Consider the following 17,015-nt stretch of genomic DNA (forward strand, 5'->3'; position numbering starts at 1 on the left):
ACACACACACACACACACACACACACACATACCTCACTCTCCTTTAAACACTGTACAGTCTCGCCAAATTGGTCTTTGTGCTGTTCCTTAAACATGACCCTCCATCTCCAATCTCTGGGCCTTTGCACTGGCTGTCCCTCATGGCTGGAATGCCATGCTTCTTCCTTGCTTCTACTTCTTCAAAATCTCTCTCTTAAAAACTCAGCCCAAGTGTCTACACCTGACAAAAGTCACCTTGTAATTATTTTGAATGTGTTTCACATATATTTATGTGTATATGGGTTGTTTCCCTCACTAGAATGCAGATCACTTGCAAACGAGAGATGGTTCCTTTTTGTCTTTGAATCCCCAGCGCCTGGCATATATTAGTTTCTTAACTACTACCCTCATGGAGTTTACAGACTAGTGGGATGGGGCATGATTTACAAATAGCTGTAATTCATTACTGCACAGAAGAATGTCTTGAAAAATACAAATAAAATGCTACGAGAGGCTCGAAGGAGGAAAGGTCACTACCAACTTGAAATGGAGGTGGGAGGGGAGTCAGGATAGCTTTCCTAGAACAGTTGGCATTTCGATTGACCTTTAAAATAAAGAATTTCAGGCTCTGTTGGGGGTATGGCATTCTGGGGAACGGTGTATGCAAAAACATGGGAAATTGTGGGGTAGCTACGGGAGACAAACATCCCGGTTTGGCTGGGGCATAGAATATATGGAAGTCATACGAGTAAGATACGAGAGGCCAGGAAAGAGAGAATGGTGCCAGAGAGTGGAGAGCCTCGAATGTCAAGCAAAGAAGAGTTGACTTGGCAGACAAAAGGGAAGCACTGAAGTTCACAGATAGAGAAGCTGAAAGCAGTCCCCTTTCTTTGTTATGTGACACTAACTTACTCAACATCTATAAGACACTGCTGCTGTTTGGATTGACTATTGGACCACCAGCTTAGATACACAAGAAAAGATGTTTTCTTCGCTTGGCAAGTTACTCTATAGAGGATGGGGGACAGCCAATTATCAGTCAAAAGCTCTTCGCTTTCTGGTCAATACATAGTATTGTCTCAAGATCAAAGGACACCAGCTGAGAAACCATGGCCCCCACCAAACCTGGTGCTCAGTATGACATGCTCAGTAAGGCAGTTTTGTCAGTAGCATCTTGACATTTTAAGGCCATTGTCCATGATTGGAATTTTGCTAATATGAGTAGGTGGCCCGGAGTTGGGAGGACCTGGGTTCAAATCTGCCCTCAGATACTTCTAGCTGTGTGACCCTGGGCAAGTCAATTAACTCTAATTGCTTAGCCCTGGTCATTCTTTTGCCTTACGGCTGATACTAAGACATACGGTAAGCGTTAAAAGATACTCAGGGTGGGGGGCAGCTGGGTAGCTCAGTGGATTGAGAGCCAGGACTAGAGACGGGAGGTCCTAGGTTCAAATCTGGCCTCAGACACTTCCCAGCTGTGTGACCCTGGGCAAGTCACTTGACCCCCATTGCCTACCCTTACCACTCTTCCACCTATAAGTCAATACACAGAAGTTAAGGGTTTAAAATAAAAAAAAATTTAAAAAAAGATACTCAGGGGTAGCTAGGTAGCTCAGTGGATAGAGAACTAGACTTGGAGTTGGGAGGACCTGGGTTCAAATGTGGCCCGAGATACTTCCTAGCTGTGTGTGACCTGGGCAAGCCACTTAATCTCAGTTGCCTAGCCCTTGTCACTCTCCTGTCTTAGAACTGATACTAAGACAGGAGATAAAGGTTTAAAAAAGAAAATAAATTGTCTTCTTGGTTCTACTCACTTCACTCTGAATCAGTTCATACAAGTCTTCCTAGGTTACTCTGAAACCATCCTTTTCATCATTACTTTTTTGAAAATTTTGTTTTGTTTTCAAGGAACAAAAATTCACTTCCTTCCCCTCGTACCTCCCACCACACTGAAGAAAGAAAGAAAAACAAAACCCTTGTAAGAAATATACAATCATGCAAATCAAATTCTTATGGTGACCATGTTCAAACATGTATATTGCATTTGGCATCCTGAATCTATCACCTCTCTATCAGGAGGTAAACAGCATGCTTTATCAGGAGTTCTCTGGAGCTATAGTTGGAGTCCGCATTGATCAGAGTTCTTAGTCTTTCAAAGTCATCTCTATTTACAATGTTGTTGTTATCATATAAATCATTCTCTTGGTTCTACTCATGTTGCTCAGTATCAGTTCCCATAAAAGTCTCCCCAGGTACTTTATTTGGCCTCATGGCTGTGGTTAAAGGAAATATTTGTGTTCAGGAATTTCTAGAAAATTGGTACTCAGGACAATGATACAATCACAAGCTTTATTATTATGAGACATAGCAAGCAGGCAAAACAGCATACATACATGTGCTATGGCAACATAAACAGGCAGAGTTTGTCCTCATATGCAAGAAACTCGTCCCCACCTGAGGGAAAGGGAACCACGTTGGGGAGAGAACATACTTAAAGTTGGGGTTCAGATGGTAAAATTATACACCCTAAAAATGGACATGGTTGAGAACAGGTAATCAGTGCGAGATACAGGGGCATTCCTAATCAGACCCATATAGTAGAAAAGTTCCTAGGTCACATATATGTCCTGGGCTTGGGTGAAGCTTGGGTAAAGGGAGTTTTTTATTGGCACCACAAAATGGTGGAAGGATCTAATATTAACTAAGGCAGCAGAAGGAGAATGATTCAAGGCCTCAGCAGCAGGTCAAGAGTTCAGCCCATCAAAAAAGCTGCCAGGTTTCTTTTGCCACAGTGTTAACAGTGGAAAAGTACAACTATCTGTTTAGCTCATGTGTTTCTATGAGCATTAGGGCCACTTAGCCTAAGGGGCTCCATGTTGGAGTCATATCATAAATATAATATCAAACAATAGCATGACATCAACTATATAAAGTTTACGATTTTCACAACAAGTTTTTCTGAAACCATCTCCTTTATTCGTATGCCATCATTTGTTCAGCCATTCCCCAATGGATGGGAATCCATCCCCTTCAATTTCCAATTCTTTACCACCACGAAAAGAGCTTCTATCAATACTTTAGAACATATGTAACTCCCTCATTTTAAAGTAAACGACACTGAGGCCCAGGGAGGGGAAGTGATTTGCTCAAGGTCACATAGGTATCACAGGCAGACTCACACCTAAATTCCTGACTTCAAGGCTATGGTTTTACCCTACATCACCTTCTTCACAGTTTCCTGAAGAATTTTGGCAGATGTACTCTTTTGCCCTGTACTTTCTAGCTTGTATTATATTTATGAGCATAATAGATCCCCTCCTGCCCACCCCAACCCCCAGCAAGGGAATGTAAAATCCATGAGGGCAGAGACTGTTTCATTTTTCTCTCTTTATGCCCAGCATCTAGCACAGTAGCAGATCCAGCTGTGGCTAGGGACAGGGACTGGACTTGGGATTTCATTGGCCTAGGGGACTCACTGAGGGCAAAGACCAAGGGTATCTAACTGTTTCCTTAAACTTGCTCCAATTATATATCCTTTCACTTCTTGTCTCCCCATCAAAAAAAATCTAAAATAGAAATTAATAAAATTGACTAAGCTTTTTTTTATTTTTCGTAGCTATAAAAAGATAATGTCACATTCTTGAATACTCTAAGGCCATGTTGGTGAACCTATCGCATGTGTGCCAGAGCATGTCAAATTGAGCTACTCCCTTCCCCCTCTTCTCTGGCCTGAGGACATTTATCACATGACCTCTGCCCAGCAGCCCAATGGGAGTTCTTCTTCCCTCCCCTGTCTGAGGTAAGGCCAGGGGCTTATATGCGGCGTGAGGGTTACAGTTTGGGCACTTGGCCTCTAAAGTCTATAAAAGGTTGGCCATCACTGCTCTAAGGTTTAGCAAGTGTGGTTTTCAAGAACCCTGAGGGATTCAAAGGACATTCCCAAGGACAAGATTCCCAAATGAGAGAAATGAACCTCCCAAGATGCGATTTGAGACCTCTTCTATCAATTCTAGTCAGCCTGTCTCTGTAACTTTGAGTCTTAGACCATTGTCAAGAACACTGAGAAGTTGGTTTGCTTGCACAGGTTAAGTCCTCAGTTGTTGAACTTAATTTTTTATTTTGGTTAGCCCAGGGCCTGGGCCTTGTATACAGTAGGAACTTCTTTTTCTAGGATCTGAGGCCTCTAGGTGGCACTGAAATATATAGAGTGCCAGGCCCATAGTCAGGAAGACTCCTCTGACACTTCCCAGCTGTGTGACCCTGGGCAAGCCATTTAACTCTGTTGGCCTCAGTTTCCTTATCTGTAAAATGAGGCGGAGAAGGAAATGACAAACCACTCCAGTATTTTAGCTGTGTGACCCTGGGCAAGCCACTTGATCTTGTTTGCCTTAATTTCCTCCCCTGTAAAATGAGTTGGAGAAAGAAATGGCAAAGCACTCCAGTATCTTTGCTGAGAAAATCTGAAATGGAGTCATGAAGAGTCAGATACAACTAAACAACCAAAAATAACAACATGTGGTTTAGGACCCAATTGTGCTGAAGTGTATTAGTCTTTTCCTCAACATGTATTGACAGATTGATAGATTAATTGACTCAGTTATTAAAAGACAGGTTTGGAAATTCTAAACTTTCAACTGATTAAAGGCAAACAAATCCACCCACCAACCTAGGTGGCTAGGTGACCCAGTGGATAGAGTTAGGAAACTTGTGTTCAAATCCCACCACAAATATTTTTCTGGCTGTGTAACTCTGAGCAAGTCACTTTACCTCTGTCTGCCTCCATTTCCTTAACTGTAAAATGGGATTGATAATAGGACCTATCTCTCAGGGCTGTTGTGGGGATCAGTTGAGATAATATCGGTAAAACACTTAGCATAGTGCCTGGTACATAGTAGGTGCTACGGAAATGTTGGCTATTTTACTATCAGCTCACCTCAATAGACATTATTTGGAGATGACTATTGTAGCAGACATATCAGTCATTGCATAGGTTTGATTTTGCAGAATCAGAATTTAAGAGATTCTCATATCCTCCCAGATCCTTTGCCTGCAGTCAGGATATACTAGTGCCACCAGTGGTGCTCGGTTGCCTCCGTTCCAAGGCCTGTAATCCAAATGACAAGGAACATGCTTTAACCTGACAGCCAGCTCCCAAGTATCATTTTTTTCAAGCTAACTTTTTTCTCCTAAAATCAAAATTAGAGGGCAGAGTGGGAGAGAATCAGGCTGGTGGTGTCTGGAGGGTCCTCTGGTGCAAGTGAGAAGCTTCAGATTCTTTCTGCCTCTGGCGTTTACTCCCTGTATGACTGGAGGCAAATCGTTTCATCTTGGGGAGGCTCATTTCCCTCATTTTGGGAATCTCAGAATCTGTCCTTAGAAAAGCACACTTTCTCAGCCTTAGAGCTTTCAAGAAACGGGACATTATCCTCTTTTTCCAGCTGTGAAACTTAACCCCTCTTTTTTTAGTCTCTAGTTTAGAATTCGTTTTGATGGGAGGAGACAAGAAATGAAAGGATACATAATTGGAGCAAGTTTAAGGAAATAGTTAGATATCCTAGGGCTTTGCCCTCATAAGAGTCTGTTGGGGGAGAGAAATAGAAAATAGGTAGAAGGTAATTAATTGGTTGGGTAGGGGTGGGTGGGTGGAATTCTAGCTGCTGAAGGAATTGGGACAGGCTTCACTGAAGGAGTGATCCACCTTGAACTGAACTTTGAAGGCAACCAGTTGCCAAGTTCATGTTTGATCTGAGCCTGGAACATCCTTGGAATTAAGACCTCTTTATTCCTATTTTGTCTCTGTCTTGGGACAGATCTCTGGCCCTGAAGCCTCTGGGCCAAGGAGGTAACAGAACCTCTGGGACTCTGTTCATATATCTCCAGCCAAGCACCCAGCCAATGCCTCACTCACATTTCATCCCAAACTGAGCATCAGCTTTCTATTTCTAAGGCCCCCTCTACCCTCCAAGCTCATGTCAACCTGGAGATGAGTTTCTCTGCTAATCCTTCTACTTTCTTCATTTTTCTTTGTCTCTTTCTCCACAGCTGGGAGAGACAGAGACAGAGTGTGAGAGAGAGACAGAGAGGCCCAAAGAGAAATGCACAGAGAGAGACAGAAAGCAAAGTTGTACCATGGGTGTCTGACTTTGCCCCTTCTTCAGTGAGCAAAGAGCCCACTCCCCAGTTCTTGACCTTTAGCTCTTGGCCCTTGGGAAGCTGGACTTCTCTTTCTGGATATGCACATCAAATGGTTCCTTAGCAACCGTTGCCTACAGGATCATTCCAACTTGTTTCTGGGGCAGTTAGAAGTAACTGAAATATCAACCAGTCTAGAAAATCATCACCAAGCAAGCACACCTTACAATATTTTTAACAGAAAGAAAATGGTTTCACCTCAGGCATTCAGTTGCCTTTCTAGCTGAGACTGATGGTGTTAGATTTAGGTAAGCCCGCCTGTGGGGAGACAAGGAGACAGATAGGAGAGCCCCTATTTATAAGTAAACTTTTCATCTGGAAAGTTGAGTTCACAAAACAGCTACATCAGACCATGTTATCCTAGGGAAAGATTCCCTGAAGACTTTCTGGGAAAAGGGAGCTGGCGTTTATTTTTCCTTTGATTTGATTTCCATCCACTTAATTTCCAAATATATCTCTGTCTCCTTCCTCCCCAGTGAGCCATGTAACAATGAATGAAAAAGAAAAATCAAAATAAGAAGCAGCTCAGCAAAACTAATCAAATGCATCTACTGAATCTGACAGAGTATGTCGTGTTCCCCACCCATAGGCCTCCACCTCTGCCAAGAGGAGCGTTAGGGAAATGTGACGTCCTCATCATTTTACAGTTATGAATGTACAATTTCTCATCTCTTCTCCAGGACCAATTAGAATAAGAGAACCTTCCCTTTGGGGGTTTTTTGATTCTTCCAGTTTACATTATTGGAATCACTGTGGATCTTGTTTCTCTGGTTCTATTTACTTCACTATGCATCAGTTCATGTTTTCCTGTGTTTCTCTGAATCAATTTCATTTCTACTCACAAAATGGCAATATTCATTCCATTGCATTTGTGTACCATAACTTTTTAGCCATTTCCCAATTAATGGGTACTTTATGTTGCTGGTTATTTGCTACCATGGAGAGTGCTACTATGAATATTGTGGGCTATTTCTTTCTGACTTCGACCTCCTTGGGTATATACCTCATGGTGGGATCTCTGGGCCAAAGAATGTGGACATTTTAGTCCTATTTTTAAGGCATAATTCCAAATTGCTTCTCAGAATGGTTGGGCCGAGCCACAGCTCTGCCAATACTGTCCTAATGTGCCCAGCTTTCTGCAGCCCCTCCAACACTGGCTGCTATCATGTTCTGTCCTCCTTGTCAACTTCCTGCTTATTAGGTGAATCTTGGAGTGGAAAAAGTACTGAACTTGGAGTTACAGGAGTAGCGCCTGAATTAAAATCTCAGCTCTCCCATTTTCTTACCAGAGGCAGTGAGATGATGCAATATTTATTTATTTACTTGGGGAAATCACAATTAATTAGTTAGTTAAGAGTATTTTTTCCATGATTACAAGATTCATGGGTCTTTCCCTCCTCTTCCCCCTCCTATAGCCAATGTGCAATTCCACTGGGGTTTACATGTGTCACTGATCAGGACCTAGTTCCATATTATTAATATGTGCACTAGGGTGATAGCTTAGAGTCTACATCCCCAGTCATGTCCCCATCAACCCATGTGATCAGGCATTTTTTTTCTTCTGTGTTTCTGCTCCCACAGTTCTTCCTCTGGATGTAGATAGCATCTTTCTCATGAGTCCCTCAGAATTGTCCTGGGTCATTGCATTGCTGCTAGTAGAGAAGTCCATTATGTTCAATTGTGCCACAGTGTATCTGTCTCTGTGTACAGTGTTCTGGTTCTGCTCCTTTCACTTTGGATAATGCAATATTTAAAGCCTTGGGCCTGGAGTCAAGACCTAAATTCCAATCCAGCCTCAGAGACTTCCTGGCTTTGTGACCCTTGGCAAAGTCATTCAACCTCTGTTTGCCTCAGTTTCCTCATCTTTAAAATAAGAATCATAATTTTCTGTGAGTGCTACCATGAGGAGCAAATGATATAATATTTGTAAAACACTTAGCACAGTGCCTCCAGCATAGTAGGGACTTAATAAATGCTTTTTACCTTCCTTACTTCCTTCATATCAGTGTGATCTTGGGCAAGTCATTTTCTCTGAGCTTCAGTATCTTCCTCTGTAAAATGAGTTAAATTATCTTGAAGGTCCCTTCCAGTTCTAAATATGTAATCTTATGACTTTGATTGATTGATTGAGAAAGAGAAAGAGGGTGGGAGGAGAGAGCAAGCGGTTTGATTGGCCTTCTCTTATTCTCAGTGATTTGGAGCAATCTTTCTTATGGTTGGAAATAATTTGAGATTCTTCTTTTGAGAACCATTTGTTCCTATCATCTGACCACTTTCCATAGGGGAACAGGTCTTGAGAATGCCACGTTTTTGATATAGCCCTCTTCCCAGCCAACAGCTGAATGGCCTTCAAGGGGTCCAGGGCCCTTTGCCAAACCCACTATGATTAGTAGTTCCTTTCTTTAACAGTGATGGGCAAACTACAGCCCGCCGGTCAGATGCGGCCCCCTGAAATGTTCTCTCTGGCATCATGACATTCTTCCTAATCTCACGGATGCAACGAGTAGGATACAATATGATGAAACTTGGAAAGAGTCACCTTAGAAACAGACTGACAGAGGAGCATCGCCTTTCCTTTGGACCCCTCTTTAAAAAGTTGGCCCATCAGTGCTTTAGGACTTTCATTTCTTTCCTTACTAACACCCTGTCCTGTGAGACAGTGAATACCATTCTCATCATCCCGTTTGACAGCTGAGAGGTAGAGGCAGCTCCCCATCTGAATATGTGACCAGACTGGAAGCCATATCCAGGTGCACTGTCTCCACAAAGGTAGTACTCCTCGGGCTGGCTGATCCCACTACTTCTCGAAGATCTCAGTGACTCCTCATACCCCGGTGGGGGCGTATGGAGTGGAGGATTAGGAGGGAGATAGGGAAATCTGATTCTCCTTTCCAGAAAGGGGACTCTCATAGATTTCCCCAGGATCTCATCCACAAAGTGAAGTCCAAGTGCTATTAAACATACAGGCTGGGCTAGAGAATTAGCCCTAGTATAGGAAAGACCTTGAAAGGATACTTCAATCAGCATGTTTGAACGAGGATCTGGAGCGAGGCAAAGGGAATTTTTGTGTGAAGGGGACACAGACCACCTGAGGACTCTGTGGAAATGGTCTTATTATGTGGGATGGGAACCAGAGTGGGAGGGAAAGGGATGGGAGGGCATTGGGTGGCAAGGATCTTAAGCTAGAGGAAAATGAGAATTCACAGAATGTCAAAGCTGAAAGATCACCTATGATATAGGTGATGAGAGATCACCTATGCCCTCATTTTACAAAGGAGGAAACTGAGGCCCAGAGAAGCGTGAGACCTGCCCGAGGTAGAAAATGGTAGAACGAGGCCTTAAACCGAAATCCAAGTCACTTTTGGTCTTTTTTAAAAAATTATTTCTTATAACACTGTTACTTTCCATCTGTGCTTACGCCCCCGCACCCACCACCACCCTCAGGAGAACTCTCTTCCTAGCAAGAAAGTCGAGATAAGGAAAACAAATCAACACCTCGGCCATATCTGCAAGCTATGCTTCACCTAGTCTAACACCTCGTGGCCTTTGTTCACTTCTCTAACTCCAGAGCCAGAGCTGCCTGCTTACATTTAATCAAAAGAGAGGCATTACTTGTACCTTTGCTAAATCTCCCTTAGCTCTCTGACTTCAGTTCGGCATGGATTTGGGCTTTGCTCCTGATCCCTTCCTTCAGCCGCTAGTCTGTCTCACCTACCCTCTCTGCTAAAGGGTGGGAAACATTTCTCACAGGGAGCCCTCCAAAGTGAGAATCCAGGTTTGAAGCCATGTCTTTTTGTTCCTTACTTTGTTGTGGTCACTGTGGGAATCGTTCTTCTGGTTCAACATGTTTCACTTTGTATCTGTTATCAAAGTCCTTCCAAGTTTCTTTGAATTCTCAAATTCACTATTTCTTATGCATAGTTATTTTCATTATATTCATATGTCACAATTTGTTTATCCATTTCCAGTTAATATAAGTTTTTCCAGGTTTTTTGGAAACCAATTCTGCTCATTACTTCTTATAGTACAGTAGTATTCCATCACAATCACAAACCACAACTGTTCAGCCATTCTCCATATGATGGACTCAATTTCCAATTCGTTGCCACCACAAAAAGAGCCTCCATAAATATTTTTGTACAAGTAGTTCCTTTTCCTTTATCTTTGCCCTCTTTGGGATATAGATCCAATCATGGCAGCTAGGTCAAAGGGTACACACAGTTTTAGAGCCCTTCGGACATAGTTCCAAACTGCCCTCCAGAATGGCTGGATCAGTTCACAACTCCACCAATAGTGCACGAGTGTCCCAATTTTGCCACCTCCCCTCCAACATCTACCAGTTTCCTTTTCTGTAAGGTTTGCTAATCTGGTGCATGTGAGGTGGTACTTCAGTGTTGTTTTAATTTGCATTTCTCTAATCAGTAGTGACAGAGCATTTTTTTTTCATATGACTATAGGTAGCTTTGATTTATTCTTCTAAAAACTGCCTGTTCATATCCTTTGACCATTTGCCAGTTGGGGAATGACTTGAATTCGTGTAAATTCCACTTAATTCTCTATATATTTGAGAAACGAGGCCTTTTTCAAAGAAACTTGCTTTAATTTCCCCCACCCCAGTTTCCTGTTTTCCTTCTAACGTTGGCTATATTGGTTTTGTTTGTGGAAAACATTTTTAATTTAAAGTAATCAAAATTATCCATTTTATATCCCATAATGCTCTCTATTTCCTGTTTGCCCAAAAATTCTTCCCTTATCCACAAATCTGAGAGGTAAATATATTCCTTCCCCCCTGGATTTGCTTATGATATTCACCTTTTATGTCTAAATTATGTACCCACTTTGATTTTATTATACTATATCATGTGGATATTGGTCTATATATACCTAGTTTTCGCCAAACTGTTTTCCAGTTTTCCCAATAATTTTTGCCAAATACTTAGTTCTTGTCCCAAAGCTTTTATCTTTGGATATACCAAACACTAGATTACTGTGGCCATTTACTACTGTGTATTATGTTCTTGATCTATTCAACTGATCCATAACTCTTTCTTAGCCAGTACCAGATTGCTTTAGTGATTAACACTTTGTAATACAGTTTGAGATCTGGTCCTGGTAGGCTACCTTCCATACTATTTTCCCCATTTATTCTCTTAATATTCTTGACCTTTTGTTCTTCCAGATAAATTTTTTTCTGACTTTATAAAATAATTTTGTTGGTTTGATTGGTTTGGCACTAAATAAGTAAATTAATTTAGTAGAATTGAATTGTCATTTTTATTATATTGGCTTGGCTCACCCATGAGTAATTAATATTTCTCCATTAATTTAGATCTGACTTTGTGTGAAAAGGGTTTTAAAACTGAGTTCATATAATTCATATAGTTTGTCTTGGAAGGTAGACTTCCCAAGTAATATTGTCTGCAGCTATTTTAAAGGGAATTTCTCTTTCTCTTTCTTCCTGCTAGACTTTGTTGGTCCAGAAATATTAAATAATAAGGGTGATTATGGACATCCTTTCTTCACCTCTGATCTTATTGGGAAGGCTTCTAGCTTATCCCTGTTAAAGATAATACTTACTAATGGTGTTAAATACTGCCTATGCTTTTATGAAAACTATTGATTCCTGTGCTTTCTAGTGTTTTTATTTAGAATAACTAATATATAAATATTGGGTATCATATTTTGAGTGTCATATTTTGTCAAAAGCTTTTTCTGCATCCATTGTGATAATCATATCATTTTGCTGATATGATATAGTTAATTAGGCTGATAATTTCCCTAATATTCAAACAGTCATGAATCCCTGGTATAAATCCTAACTGGTCATAATGTATACTTTTTATGATATATTGCTATAATCTCCTTGCTAGTATTTTACTTAAAATTTTTGCATAGATATCCATTAGGAAAACAGGCCTATAGTTTTCTTTCTCTATCTTTGCTCTTCCTGGTTTAGGTATGTCGGTATAATATTTGGGTCCTAAAAGGAATTTGGTGGGACTCTTCCTTTGTCTGTTTTTCCAAATAGTGTATATAGTATTGGAATTGTTTTTTAAATGTTGATAGAATTCAATTGTAAATACTTCTGGTTCTGGGGATTTTTTCTTAGGGAGCTCATTGATAGCTTATTAAATTTCTTTTTTTCTGAGACAGGACTATTTAAGTATTCTATTTCCTCTTCAGTTAATCTGGGGAATTTACATTTTTCCTAAATTTTCATCCATTTCACATTGATTGTCAGATTTATTGCTTCCAAAGCACTGCTGCTTTCAAGAACACTATAAGTGTTTAAGCAGAACCTGGATATAAACAAATTGTTCTTAAACAAATAATTTCCAACTATTAGCAACAACATAAAAGAATGCTCCAGATCACAAATAATAGGAGAAATGCAAATCAACACCATCTCATACTCAGCAAAACTCAGCAAAATGCCAAAGATGACAAAAGATGATAATAGTAAGATAGAAAGACAGACACACTAATATAATAATACATTGCTGACAAAACTGTGAATCGGTACAACCATTTAGGAAAGCAATTTGGAATTATGCAAAGAAGATGACCAAAAATGTTCATTCTTTTGATCCAGAGATTGAATACCCTGAGGAGATTATTGATAAGAAGAAAGTCCCCATATCTACCAAAATATTTATAGCACCACTTTTTATGATAGTAAAGAATAATAAACAAAGTAGATGCTTGTCAATTGGGGAATGACCAAACAAATTATGGCACATGAATGTAATAGAATATAACTGTGCTATAGGAAACTTGAGCATGAAGAATACAGAGAAGCATGGAAAGATTTACATGAACTGATGCAAAGTGAAAATATCAGAACCAAGAAACAATATGCATAGTGACAACAGTCATGTCCACAGAAAGAACACAATTGAAAATGAATCTTGCAAAATGACAAAGAATAAGCATGGGCCCATGGAAGAAAGAAGAGAATGTTACCACCCACCCACCCACCCCCCTTATTCCTTTTGCAGAGGTGGGAGGTCCATGGATATGAAAATTGCAGACATTGCTAGATTTTTAAAAAACGTTTTGACCAGTTTCATAGATTTTCCCCCCTTTGTTATGTGGTATAGCTCTCTGAGACAGGAGAGGGTAGGGGTTGCTTGGGGAAGTGTTGGTTATATAAAAACAAAATATATCAATAAAATCTACTTTAAAAAACAAAAGGTAAACTCCTTAAAGATGAAGACTAGAGAAACATATGGATCTTAAAGACCAGTATAGCATTGGCTAAGCTTAAAACAAGCTTAAAACTTTAGTAGAGTATTAAAAGTTGATGGCAATATCAGAATTAGAAGGGCCCTTAGAGATCATTAAATCCCACTTTCTCATTTTGTTGATGTGAAAACTGAGGCCTAGAGAGGGGAAGGGATTTGTTCAGGATAGTGTGAACTTAAGAGCTTTCATCTCTCCCCTGCACAAAATATATAATCTAACTTTCACAAAGAATCCCCCAGCAAATTTCCATGATGTCATGGTGCCCATGGGTTTGAACCATGGTGCTTCCATTAACAAAATAATCCACTTTTCCCTCTCTGAATATTGAGGGCTAAGGCAGGAGATGTTGTTCCCCAAAATTCATGGGTCAATTTCTTTTTGGTATATGCCATACCAACCAGAGCCCAGTGTGGGAGTACAGGAAGGCAGTGTTTCTGGTGTGTCTCAAGTCTAAAAATAACCCCTCTGTCTGCCAGCCAGAGTTACTAGAGTGTGACTTTCCAGTAGTCGGCTATTTAGTGTTGACCTTCAAAACTAAAAAAGTCAACCGTGTTGAGTCTGGTCCATTCCTGTTTTGTTTTGTTTTTTACCTTTGCAAGCTGGTTGATGGGTACATAACAGGGTGGAGGGGCAGTAATTAAAGAGATAGACAGAGCCTGGTAAGAAATATGCATAGAGAAATATCCAGAAGGCATTATACATGCTTAGTTCCTTTGTAGGAGCACAGCTTCCTTTAGCTGAGACAGGAGTAATTTGAAACTCCCTCGCCCAATAGCTTAAATAGAATGGGCACATGAAGGCAAAAGATGATCCCCAAAAGATGATAGGGAACTGGATGGGAAGAGGGAAGTTTGAGACAGTTTCACTTATCTAAAATCAACAACCCAAAAAATTAAAAAAAAAAAAAAAGGTTTCCCGAAGATGGAGTTGAAAACTTGCAGGCTTCGGAATTATAGCATGACAGAACTGACGAGTTGAAAAAGACCTAAACTCCCATCCAACTCCAACTATTTGCTGTTGTTCGATCGTTTTTCAGTCATGTCCAACTCTTGGTGACCTCATTTGGGTTTTCTTTGGTTTTCTTTCTTCTCCAAGTCATTTAACAGATGAGGAAATTGAGGCAAACAGGGTGAAGTGACTTGCCCAGGATTACACAGCTAAGTAAATGTCTGAGATCAAATTTGAACTCGGATTTTCCCGACTCCAGGCCTGACATTCTATCCATTGCGCCACCTGGATGCCCTAACCTAAACATAGGACTTTACATTGATGCTTATCAAATTTCATTTTATGAGCCTCTGCCTGCCAAGAACTATTTTGGATCTCCAAAGCCGCCTAATGTTTTAGCTATCCCACTCAGTTCTATGTCCCCATCCAATCGGATAAGTATGTTATTTAGACTTTTATCCAAGGCAGCAATTTTAAAAATTTTTTAGAGTATAATTTATACCCTTAAAAATTATTGAGGACCTCAAAGAGTTTTTATTGATGTGAGATATAACTATTTGCCACCCAAATGAAAACTGGTGAGTTTTTAAAATATGTATTCATTAATTCATTTAAAATAATAATAAAATGATTACATTAAAGTATCCATCCCATTTTTATGGAAAACCACTATATTTTCCAAACCAAAAAAACATAGTGAGGTGGGTGGCATTGTTTTCTAAATTTGGGCAAATCTTTTTATCATGGGATCTAAGAGAAGACAGAGAGATTCTCATATCTGCTTCTGCATTCGATCTTTTGTAATATATAGCTGTGGTTAAAGAATATACAGAAAATCTGGCCTCACACAGATCTGGAATTGAAAAAGGAGGAGGATAGTAAGAGGCTAATAATATCTTGTGATGATTTTGTTTGGGTTGGGGAGCTAATTCAATTTTCTTTTCTTTTTAGTTCCCCACCTCCTCCCAGTGAGGAGGTAAGAAAAACAAAGCTTCGGTATTATTCTGAAAATAGATTTGAACTCACAGACCTGTGAAAGGGTCTCCAGGGTCCACCGACCACGCTTTGAGAAGGGCTGATCTAAGGCATTGAAGAAAATGCTAAAGCATATGGAGCCAGGCACAAGACCCCTCTGGCGCTCCATTGGAAACCTCCTTCCCCAAAGACAGTAAGCCATTCATTAATGGTGGCTCTTCAAAACCAGCCATTCCACCAGGTCCAGAGCCATCTAACCTGCCTCAGATGATCCTCCTTCTCTCCAAAATTATCTTTAGTCCATGGCTCTCCAATTTTCAATATGAGATACTTGTAAAAATTCTTTCCCCAAATCTAAGTAAGCTACGTTTCCCAGATATACCGGGGCCGGTAACCAGGTCTCGATGAAGCCGTACGGGATCTTTGGAGTGCCACCTCCTTTTGATAACACGCTGGAGAATTTGGCCATGAATCAAAGGGACAATATTTGCCCTTCTCCATGCCAACAGCATCTTTCATCTTTTCTATGATCTTACAGATATTACTAACAGTGACTCATTAATCACATCCACCAACTCTTTCGGTATATGGTTCATCTAGGCCAAATGGCGTTAGTTCTTTGTCAACAGGCAAGTGGGCACAAGAGCCGTAGGGGTGGCTGCACATACCCCCTCGTCTGCCCCAGACCACTAGTCGCCCTTCCTCAGTTGCCAAGGTAGTTCCTGTGAAGAAAAGGCCAGCTATGCCTACTAATTCCCACTCACAGGGCAAACAATCGAGATGAGCTAAAGTAACAAGGCACCCTGAGTGCAAGACAAGAGGTGGCAGGTCCCAAGCAAGCTGAACTACCACCACCTTCAGACTCTGATGGAGACAGTCCAGAACCCTGAACCCAAGAGCTTTCGGAATAGCAATGTTTCCAGACCAATATCTTTAGCCAGTCTTCCTGGGAAGCAAATGCTAAGATGTTGAGTCGAGTCATTTTTCAGTCATGTCCAACTCTTGGTGACCCCATTTGGGGTTTTCTTGGCAAAGATACTGGAGTGGTTTGTCATTTCCTTCTCTGGCTCATTTGACAGATGAGGAAACCGAGGTAAATAGTGTTAGGTGACTTGTCCAAGGTCATATAGCTAGTAAGTGTCAGATTTGAACTCTAGTCTTCCTTACTTCGGGCTTGATGATCCATTCACTATAGTGCCACCTAGCTATGCCCAGGCAGCTCAAAGAGGAAACCTGGCAACTGTTTCTGTGGGTGATGAGACCACACCTACTAAAGACTCAGAAAGGAAAGTTCTTGACCCCAAAGTCCTTGGCATCGTCAAAGGATTCAACATCAGGGACTGATATGATTTGATTAATGGAAATGACATTAAAGAAGAGGCATTATCAACTGTTTTGTTGCTACAAACTAAGAATGATGGGACTTCTCCATCTGACTTGCACCTGAATCCTTCTGTATGTGCTGTCTCTTCCATTAGAATGGGAGCTTCTTGAGAGCAGCGATTGTCCAACTTTTCTAATGGTATCCCCAGTGCTTAGCACAGGGCTTGGTACATAACCTAGTGGACAATTCAGAGCCAGAGAGAGTAGGAGTAGGGAGGATGGAGGATGGAGGTATGTATCTTCAAGGAGAGAAGTCCACAGGTGGGAATGTAAAGAAGTTCAGAGGATGAGGA

The sequence above is a fragment of the Gracilinanus agilis genome, chromosome X (assembly GCF_016433145.1).
Source record: "Gracilinanus agilis isolate LMUSP501 chromosome X, AgileGrace, whole genome shotgun sequence".
Classification (NCBI taxonomy): domain Eukaryota; kingdom Metazoa; phylum Chordata; class Mammalia; order Didelphimorphia; family Didelphidae; genus Gracilinanus; species Gracilinanus agilis.